The sequence below is a fragment of the Scyliorhinus torazame genome, chromosome 6 (genome assembly GCF_047496885.1).
Source record: "Scyliorhinus torazame isolate Kashiwa2021f chromosome 6, sScyTor2.1, whole genome shotgun sequence".
Taxonomy (NCBI): Eukaryota; Metazoa; Chordata; class Chondrichthyes; order Carcharhiniformes; family Scyliorhinidae; genus Scyliorhinus; species Scyliorhinus torazame.
The window spans coordinates 274,181,445-274,188,714 of NC_092712.1; the positions used below are offsets into that span (position 1 = coordinate 274,181,445).

At 55.9% G+C, this 7,270-nt stretch overlaps 1 long non-coding RNA gene across 1 annotated transcript; it reads right to left on the minus strand.

Moving 5' to 3' along the window:
• Positions 1-585: 585 nt before the first annotated feature.
• LOC140425437 (uncharacterized) lies at positions 586-6,738 on the minus strand. The gene is made up of 2 exons (XR_011947866.1): positions 4,523-6,738; positions 586-2,319 (listed from the first exon to the last, which is right to left on the minus strand). It is a non-coding gene; the product is annotated as an uncharacterized lncRNA (long non-coding RNA).
• Between the last annotated feature and the right edge of the window lie 532 nt (positions 6,739-7,270).

Below are 7,270 nucleotides of genomic sequence, written 5' to 3' on the forward strand. Positions count from 1 at the left end.
TGCGATGTGATGTGTGTGTTGGTTGGTCCAACTGCCTGTCCATCAGTGTGCGTGTGATTGCACCATGATATGCTGATCTGGATATCATGACACAGGGTAGGTGGATTGGCCACACTAAATTGCCCCTTAGGTGGAAAAAAATAATTGACTACTTTAAATTTATATTTTAAAAAAATACTTGCAGCAGAGTAGGCCCACACCAGTCCGGTTGCCTTGTAGCTTTCGCTGCCATGGACTAGTGTTGGGCAAGGGACGAAGACCTCCAGCACTAAATAGCTGCAGGTCAGCCATCGGGATTCTGGGCGGGGCTTTCCCCCCAATCTAACCCCCCCCCACCCGACATTTTAGCCAGGCTGGCGGGTGGGCACTGCAATGCCCCATGAAATCCAGCCCAATATTTCTGGTGTTTCTACAGTGCTGCTATCTGCTGTTTTCACCTGGAACACCATGTTTGCAGATAACCAATAGGCAAACCCAAAAGTCAAGAACACTCTCTGTTCCTGCAGACCATTTAACCAAAAAATTGAAAGCACACATGGTACACACAGTATGTAAATTAATATTGAGATCACCTGGTGATGAAGGTATCTGTCATTTCATTTTTAATCAATCAATCAAAAACAATTAGCCATATTTGGGTTAACATTAGTGTCTAGCATCTAATGTGCTGGACAGCAGTGGTATAACAAGAATCAGCACAGATGCCAGGGCCCGAATGTTCTTCTATCGTGCTAAATTCTGTGCCTTTTAACTAAAATACACTGAACTGCTCACACCTGCCTCTGCAGGTCACTAATGAGGTCAGGGGCTGGGAGTCTTTTGTTCTTTCTGGACTCTCTGATATCCGCCTTACACTCCACAGCCAAGCAGGCATTGACCTTGTTATAGTCTCCAGCCTACTGCTTCCGGAGAGGCCTTGCAGAGGCCATTGACATTACTATACTCATATTACAATATCAAAAACATTATGAAAGTTGACTTAAATCCTTGCTTCAGTAAAGACAGACAGGAAGTGATACAAGGGATATAGATTTTAGAGGAAGCACTACATCCTGTTGTCAGAGTGTCTCATTTATGCCAGAATGTATAAATATTTATATTAAATATGAGAACATCCATCAAGCAAGTAACAATCCTCATGTTTAAGGAGAGGCGGTGAGGATATAGAGGAGGCCAATAATGGCCAAGCTTCTGGCAAGGCCAGGAACGTTAAGGTCCTGTGGAATTTAATGTTAGGGTGTCAAATGGACAGCCTGTTGCTGACCAGGAAAGAACACCAAGCACAGGAGGCAGGAGTTGTGGACCATTGGGGATGATCCCTGGAAATTGGAGGAAGGAAGGAGAAGGAGGTTGCTAAACGATCGGAACGAGGATACAGGCAGCCTGGCAATAGAGATGTAAGAGAGAGTGATGCACCATCAGTTGGACACGAGGCGAAGATGCAATCCAAACAAAAGGCTTTAATACACAAGATGTGTGCCCGACAGCAGACGTACAGAAGAATGGCCGACTGCCGGGGAACACAGGGAGGCACATGACTTACCTGGGCCAATGGGCAGCGAGTCCTCTGCACCAATGGCAGCTCACCTCTGAAGGTACCGTAATACCCTTGGTCATACTACCACGTTCACACCTTGTTGAAAAGGAAGCCAGGGGTGGGGGGTTTGGTGTTCCATGAGTACGTGAGGCTGGTAGTATGACTAGAGATGTTTACAACCTGCCGTTGCATCGATGGCTGCCCACTGACCCGTAACAATTATTCAAGAGGAGAACAATAACTATGTACAGTGTGCAATAATCAGGGGGGGAAAAAATAGTGAACAGTTAAAGAACAAAAAAAATCACAAGAGTCCATCCGCAGCCAGAGGTCCACCCCAAGTCCACCCGTAGGTCACATCGATTCAATCAGTCGAGTGGGTGCCCGCGATGTCCTGCTTGACCTGCGTAGTGGTGCCGGTGACGTCGGAGCAGTAGGTGACGTCCGTGACTCCGGGAGCGATGATCTTGCTGGAGTGGTGGTTGTCCGTGACTCCGGGAGCGATGATCTTATTTCTGTGTCCGTACCCCTAGTTGGAGGTAGCGGGGGCCAGGTCGGGGGAGAGGGTCCCTGTCCGCTGAGCTGTGGGTGCGTCGTTGCTGGGGGCAACTTTATCTTGCCCCGGAGGGAGACCGTCGGGATACTCCACATGCGGGTTCGCGTGGAGTAGCTGGACTCTTTCGACCAACGGGTCCGACTTGTGCACCCGCACATGTTTCCGGAGCAGAATGGGCTCGGGGGTAGCCAGCCAGGTCGGGAGCGGGGTCCCTGAGGAAGACTTTCTAGGAAAAACAAGAAGACGTTCGTGAGGCGTTTGGTCAGTGGCGGTACAGAGAAGTGACCGGATGGAGTGGAGGGTGTCTGGGAGGACCTCTTGCCAGTGGGAGACTGGGAGATTTCTGGACCGTAGGGCCAGCAGGACGGTCTTCCAGACTGTCCCGTTCTACCTCTCGACCTGCCCGTTACCCCGGGGGTTGCAACTGGTCGTCCTGCTGGAGGCGATGCCCTGCTGAGCAGGAATTGACGCAGCTCGTCGCTCATAAAGGAGGACCCCCGATCGCTATGAATGTATGCGGGGTAACCGAACAGGGAGAGGATGGTATGCAGGTCTTTGATGATGGTAGTTGTGGTCATGTCGGGGCAGGGGATGGCGAATGGGAAGCGGGAGTACTCGTCAATCACGTTGAGGAAGTACGTGTTGCGGTTGTTGGAGGGGAGGTGACCCTTGAAGTCCACGCGGGGACGGGAAGCCTTTATCAGGTGCGCCCGTTCAGGGCGGTAGAAGTGCGGCTTGCACTCCGTGCAGATGTGGCAGTCCCGAGTGACTGTCCTGACGTCCTCGATGGAGTAGGGCAGGTTGCGGGTCTTTATGAAATGGAAAAAGCGGGTGACCCCAGGGTGGCAGAGGTCCACGTGGAGGGTTCGGAGGCGGTCCATTTGTGCGTTGGCACAGGTGCTGTGGGACAGGGCATCGGGAGGCTCATTCAGCTTCCCAAGACGATACAAGATGTCGTAGTTGTACGTGGACAACTCAATCCTCCACCGCAAGATTTTATCGTTCTTTATCTTGCCCCTCTGTGCATTATTGAACAGGAAAGCTACTGACCGCTGGTCTGTGAAGAGGGTAAACCTCCTGCCGGCCAGATACTGCCTCCAATGTCGCACAGCTTCAACTATGGCCTGTGCTTCCTTCTCGACCGAGGAATGTCGGATTTCGGAAGCGTGGAGTGTCCGGGAGAAGAAGGCCACGGGTCTGCCCGCTTGGTGGAGGGTGGCCGCTAGAGCAACATCAGACGCGTCGCTCTCGACCTGAAAAGGGTGAGACTCGTCGATAGCGCGCATCGTGGCCTTTGCAATGTCTGCTTTGATGCGGCTAAAGGCCTGGCGGGCCTCCATCGACAGGGGGAAATATGGCTGATTGGATGAGGGGACTGGCTTTGTCTGTGTAATTGGGGACCCATTGCGCGTAATACGAAAAGAACCCCAAACAGCGCTTGAGGGCTTTGGGGGAGTGGGGGAGGGGGAGCTCCATCAGGGGGCGCATGCATTCGGGGTCGAGGCCCATCACTCAGTTACGTACTACGTAGCCGAGGATGGCTAGACGGTCGGTGCTAAACACTCACTTATCCTTACTGTAGGTCAGGTTAAGGAGTTTTGCGGTACGGAGGAATTTGCGGAGGTTGGCATTGTAGTCCTGCTGGTCGTGGCCGCAGATGGTGACATTATCGAGATACGGGAAGGTTGCCCGTAAACCGTGTTGGTCGACCATTCGGTCCATCTCCCTTTGGAAGACCGAGATCCCATTCGTGACACCGAAAGGAACCCTTAAAAAGTGGTAGAGTCACCCATCCCCTTCGAACGCAATATACTTTTGGTCACTCGTGCGGATGCGGAGCTGGTGGTAGGCGGACTTAAAGTCCACCGTGGAAGAAACCTTGTACTGCGCGATCCTGTTAACCAGGTCGGAGATACGTGGGAGAGGATACGCGTCCAGCTGCGTAAATCGGTTGATGGTCGGACTGTATTTTTCTCCCCGGTCTTAACCACCAGCACTTGTGCTCGCCAGGGGCCATTGCTAGCCTCGATAACCCCCTCCTTCAGGAGTCTTTGGACTTCGGACCTAATGAAGATCCGGTCCTGGGCACGGTACCGTCTGCTCTTGGTGACGACGGGTTTGCAATCCGGGGTGAGGTTCGGAAACAGGGAAGGGGGATCGACCTTGAGGGACTCGAGGCTGCAGACAGTAAGGGGGGGCATAGTGCCGCCGAATTTGAAAGTTAAGCTCTGGAGGTTGCACTGAAAATCTAACCCCAGGAGTGCTGCCGCGCAGAGGTAGGGAAGGACGAAGAGCTTATAATTTTTAAACACCCTCCCCTGGACCGTGAGGTCCGCTATGCAGCATCCTGTGGTCTGGACCGAGTGCGAACCGGAGGCCAGAGCGATTAGTTGTCGAACCGGATGAACAGGAAGCGCGCAGCGTCTTACCGTGTCAGGGTGGATGAAACTTTCTGTGCTCCCGGAGTCCAACAGGCAGCTCGTTTCGTGACCGTTGAGGAAAATCTTCGTGGTCGCCGTGGAAAGCTTGCGGGGCCGTGACTGATCCAACGTTACTGAGGCGAGTCGAGGCAGGAACTCCGAGTCGTCATCCGGCAGCGAGTGGTCACTTGCTGGGTCCTCGGTGCTGATCCAAGATGGCGGCGCCCGTCGGCCGCACATGGTGGGGGGGTGAACAAAATAGCGGCGCCCAGTGGTCACTCGTGGCGGTGGGGGGTGGGGGCAGCGAGGTCCGCGGGGCGTGAGAGGAGCGCTGGGGGGCGGACCCGCGGCCGTTGCTCGAGACTGCAGCGACCACCTTGGACTGGCAAACAGTCGCGTAATGGCCCTTTTTGCCGCAGCCTTTTCAGGTTGCGGTGCGGGCCGGGCAGCGCTGGCGGGGGTGCTTGGCCTGGCTGCAAAAGTAGCAGCGGGGCCCCGTGGGTTTATCGAGGCGCCCTGCGGCGCAGGCCTGGGGGGGGTCAGAGTCTGCCGAGGTGAGGGGGGTTGCGTTCCATGCCGCCCAGGGGGCCTCCGCGCGGTAGGGAGCGTACGGGTGGGCGATGCGGTTTGCGATATCGAAAGAGGAGGCGAGGACCCGCGCCTCAGCGAGGCTTAAAGTTTCCTTCTCCAAGAGTCTCTGGCGGATCTGGGTAGATTGAATACCCGCCACGAAAGCATCTCGAATTAAAAGTTCGGTGTGCTCTGCCGCAGAAACTTGTGGACAGGCGCAGTTCCTCCCCAGAACAAGGAGGGTCTGGTAGAATTCATCTAAGGACTCACCGGGGAATTGCTGTCTCGTGGCCAGCAAGTGCCGTGCGCAGACCTGGTTAACTGGCCGGATGAAATGTCCTTTCAGTAAGTCCATAGCTGCGTCAAAGTCTGGTTCGTCCTCTATGAGCGTGTACACGGCAGTGTCCACGCACGAGTGGAGGAAATGAAGTTTGTGTTCACTCGACGGGCGGCTTTCGGCTGTGCTTAAATAACTGTTAAAACACGCCAGCCAGTGTTTAAATACAGCTGTTGCATTTGCTGCGAGCGTGCTGAGTCGAAGGCACTCCGGCTTGATACAAAGCTCCATCTTTTAAAACTTGTGGATTAAATTAATGCAGCATCAAGTGGACACGAGGCGAAGATTTCTTTTTGGTGCGATCCAAACAAAAGGCCAATACACAAGATGTGTGCCCGATAGGAGACGTACAGAAGAATGGCCGACTGCCGGGGAACAAGGGGAGGCACATGGCTTACCTGGGCCAATGGGCAGCGAGTCCTCTGCACCAATGCCAGCTCACCTCTGAAGGTACCGTAATACCCCTAGTCATATTACCACAGAGAGGTAGGCTCACGATTGGGATTTGGAAAGGGAAGCCGGGGATAAGGAAGGGAGAGAGTAGGAGGCTGGTGATTGGGGATGGGCACTGAGGTAGGCTGCCAATCAGGGGAGGGGGAGGGCGGCTGGGAATCAGAGGGCGTGAGCAGAGGGAGGGGGAATCAGTGAGTGGGGAGCAAACGGAGGAGGAATCAGTGAGGGGGGAGCAATCAGCGAGGGGGAGCAGAGGGAGGGGGAATCAGTGAGGGGGAGCAGAGGGAGGGGTAATCAGTGAGGGGGGGCAGAGGGAGGGGTAATCAGTGAGGGGGGGCAGAGGGAGGGGTAATCAGTGAGGGGGGGCAGAGGGAGGGGGAATCAGTGAGGGGGGCACAGGGAGGAGGAATCAGTGAGGGGGGAGCAATCAGTGTGGGGGAGCAGAGGGAGGGGTAATCTGTGAGGGGGGGCAGAGGGAGGCGGAATCAGTGAGGGGGGCAGAGGGAGGGGGAATCAGTGAGGGGGGGCAGAGGGAAGGTGGAAATCAGTGAGGGGGGAGCAGAGGGAGGCTGGGAATCTGTGAGGGGGAGCAGAGGGACGCTGGGAATCAGTGAGGGGGAGCAGAGGGAGGGGAATCCAGTGAGGGGGGTCAGAGGGAGGGGGAATCAGTGAGGGGGGCAGAGGGAGGGGGAATCAATGACGGGGGGGCAGAGGGAGGGGGAATCAGTGACGGGGCAGAGGGAGGGGGAATCAGTGAGGGGGAGCAGAGGAAGGGGTAATCAGTCAGGGGGAGCAGAGGGAGGGGGAATCAGTGAGCGGAGTCAGAGGGAGGGGGAATCAGTGAGGGGGACGGGGGAGGGGGAATCAGTGATTGGGGTGCAGAGGGAGGGGGAATCAGTGAGGGGGGCAGAGGGAGGGGGAATCAGTGAGGGGGGGCAGAGGGAGGGGGAATCAGTGAGGGGGGGCAGAGGGAGGGGGAATCAGTGAGGGGGGGCAGAGGGAGGGGGAATCAGTGAGGGGGGTCAGAGGGAGGGGGAATTAGTGAGGGGGGTCAGAGGGAGGGGGAATCAGTGAGGGGGGTCAGAGGGAGGGGGAATCAGTGAGGGGGCAGAGGGAGGGGGAATCTGAGGGGGAGCAGAGGAAGGGGTAATCAGTGGGGGGAGCAGAGGAAGGGGTAATCAGTGGGGGGAGCAGAGGGAGGCTGGGAATCAGTGAGGGGGAGCAGCGGGAGGCTGGGAATCAGTGAGGGAGAGCAGAGGGAGGGGGAATCAGTGAGGGGGAGCAGAGTGAGGGGGAATCAGTGAAGGGGGCACAGGGAGGGGGAATCAGTGAGGGGGGTCAGAGGGAGGGGGAATCAGTGAGGGGGGCAGAGGGAGGGGAAATCTGAGGTGGAGCAG